Source organism: Sturnira hondurensis, unplaced genomic scaffold, assembly GCF_014824575.4.
Source record: "Sturnira hondurensis isolate 20B ecotype Veracruz unplaced genomic scaffold, ASM1482457v3 Scaffold0017046, whole genome shotgun sequence".
Classification (NCBI taxonomy): Eukaryota; Metazoa; Chordata; class Mammalia; order Chiroptera; family Phyllostomidae; genus Sturnira; species Sturnira hondurensis.
In genome coordinates this window covers 417,554-420,355 of record NW_028089677.1, presented here as the reverse complement: position 1 = coordinate 420,355, position 2,802 = coordinate 417,554, and the positions used below count along the sequence as shown (strand labels likewise).

Genomic DNA, 2,802 nt, shown 5'->3' with positions numbered 1-2,802 from the left:
TTCACTGAGTTTAATGGACTTCCCAGAAACCAATTCACTCTGAGTTGTTAAGTCTCCCTTCAAACAGTGCTCTCTTCGTGTGCCACCCAGCCCTCCTCTCTGCCAACCAGAGCATCCCGGAACACTGCCCTCTCCCCTCCACACACCCTGCACTGTCCTGAATGCTCCTTTGGGACCATCCCAGATGCCAAGGTTCTAAGTCAAAAGTCATGAGTGGGTTTGGAAATCCAAAGCAGCCAAACCTCGTAAAGTGATGGGGAGGAGGGGCCAAGGCCAGAGTGAAGGCATTGTCATCCCCAAGATCCACCATTCCATGAAGGTGGCTGCCAGTCCTGGGGGGTGAGTAAAACCTGAAATTTGAGGAAGGACAGGTGGATCCAATTTTAAGTAGGGACTAATTAGGACACCCCAGTCCTAGGCCACCTCATGGCCTTGGGCAGGGATGTGATGTATAAAAGGTGAGCAGGCTCAGAGCATCCCAAACCCTTTCACACCGCCACACTTCAGTCGCTCTGGTGAACTTGGGTAAGTCTGACGACAACGATTTGCTGCACATGGTCCCAAACTGTGACTGGGAGCTGAGGCTGGAGCTCTGGGTGGTTTGGGCACCTCTCTCTTCCGTATCATTTGGGACCAATCTGTCTTAGTCTGCAAGTCTGGTGAAGGGTGTGGGAAGGTGGGCTGAGATGGGGGTCGGTCTGCTAAGCGGCCAACATCCTAAGCCTCCTGCTGGTGTGCTGTGGGTGCTGAATCTTGCCAGGTACTGAGAGGTACCCGGTAGAAGGAAAAGAGGGCACCAGTTATGGGACAAATCAGCCTGAAGAGTTGTTGTTTAGGGAAAAGGTGGATTTAGGGAGGGAGGTAGCAGGTCACCTCTGGGAGTGAAGTGCAGAGGCCCAAGGAAAACAGAACAGCAGGGACAAGAGGATGTGGCACAGAGGCAAGGTCCTGCTCCAGGAATCAGAGACCACTGTTTCCACATGCCTGTGCTAAGTGGCTGGAGAACAATTACTTCCCTCTCTGAGTTTTGCTTTAGTCACTATAATTAAGAATTGAAAGGGTCCATTTCATCTCTAGATGCCCCTTTTCTATCAATTCTCTTAAAGAACAGTTAAAATATTTTTGTCATCCTTTTAAAATTTTTAGAAATGTATTTAATAAATTAAAACACAGTACTAATCATGGGCTAGGTGCTCTATGTGTGTATGAACATACACATATATACGAGCATATATTTACATATGAATGTATTTGCATCTGTACTATGTATTTTTACACACTCCTTTTATCCTTACAATAACCCTAAGAGAAGTGAGTGCAGAAAGTCAGGTAACCTGCTCAGAGTGATGGCTGGTTAATGGTTTAGCCAGGACTCAGAGCCCAGGAAACCCTGCTCCAAATTGCATAGTCTTTGCCATAACAGCCTATTATTGTCCTCTTTCTCCCTGTCTTTCCTTTCTTTCTCATGTTTTTCTCTCTCTGCTTCCCCTTCCTTCCTACCATCCCTACTTCCCTTCCTCCCCTACTTTACTTTCTTCCTTCCTTTCTTCCTTCCTTCCTTCTTCCTGTACTTCTTTATCTTAGAAAGAGTTGAAATGGTTTACAAACATTTAGCTACAATTTATACTCAAACACAGACACACACACACACCTTAAATTAATAAAGGGATCAGGGGGCAGGGTAAATGCAGAGCAGGAGGTCAATGTGGCAGGTAGTTCACCTGGGCCCAGAATCTTAAGCGTTTCTCACTTCTGTGTCTTTCTGCTTCCAGTTGCACGTCCAGCATACAATGTCTCAGCAAAAACAGCAGCAGTGCTGCCCCCCACCTCAGCAGTGCTGCCCCCCACCTCAGCAGTGCTGCCCCCCACCTCAGCAGTGCTGCCCCCCACCTCAGCAGTGCTGCCCTCCACCTCAGCAGATCAAGCAGACTTGCCAGCCTCCACCCAAATGCAAGGAACCCTGTGTCCCCAAGTGCCAGAAGTCCAAGCAGAAGTAAGCCTGGACATGTGACCAGAGGCCAAGCCCCCAGGGAAAATGGAGAGCAAGAAGTCAACCCCCTCCCTCCAGCTGTCAGCCATACTCACCCAGCTTCTAGATGCAGTCACACTCGGGAAAAGACAGAGCCAGGATGGCGGCTTCCTCGATCTCTACCACTTAGTAATTAACAGCTGCAATTTCCATCTCAGACAAGAATCTGGTTCTAAACTGTCTAATCATCTTTGCTGACATGTATCTACATCACCCTCTTGGCTTCTTGAAAACCTAGGCATCATGCCCTGGCACCCTTTCTGATCACCCTTCACTTCTGCTCCTGTTTTCCAAATAATTAAATGTAAATCCTCTGGTACTAATGTCTGATCATTTTGCTGTTTGACAATTTTACACTCCTGCAGATTGTGTATTTCACTCTTTAACCCAGATCCCCAGGAGAGTGGGGTGCCTAGGTGCACGGAGAGGAGAAGGCAAAGGGGATACCCTTCTAAGCTAGTGACACAATGGTCCTGCCCAGAGAAAGAAAGACGGAGCAAGAGACACACCCTATATCCACAAAAAGTGAGAACGCCACATGAAACCAGAGGGGGGTTGTTGAGCACCTGGAGAATGTCTGCAAGGAAAAGACAGCCTCCTTGTAGGCCAAAAAAGACAAGGGAGCTCCCAGCCAACAGCTACATAGAAGATGAGGAAGACTGAGGCAAATCAATTGTAATTCAGAGAGCACACTCAAAGGGCTTATGGGTCAAAAGGAATTGAGGATATGGGCTTAAAAATTCACCAATCAGTAAAAGAAGAGACCAAACTTT

At 47.7% G+C, this 2,802-nt stretch overlaps 1 long non-coding RNA gene across 1 annotated transcript; it reads left to right on the top strand.

The window, feature by feature from the left end:
* The first annotated feature begins 480 nt into the window (after positions 1-480).
* Positions 481-2,348, top strand: LOC119001622 (uncharacterized). The gene is made up of 2 exons (XR_005069608.1): positions 481-525; positions 1,773-2,348. It is a non-coding gene; the product is annotated as an uncharacterized LOC119001622 (long non-coding RNA).
* Positions 2,349-2,802: the final 454 nt, after the last annotated feature.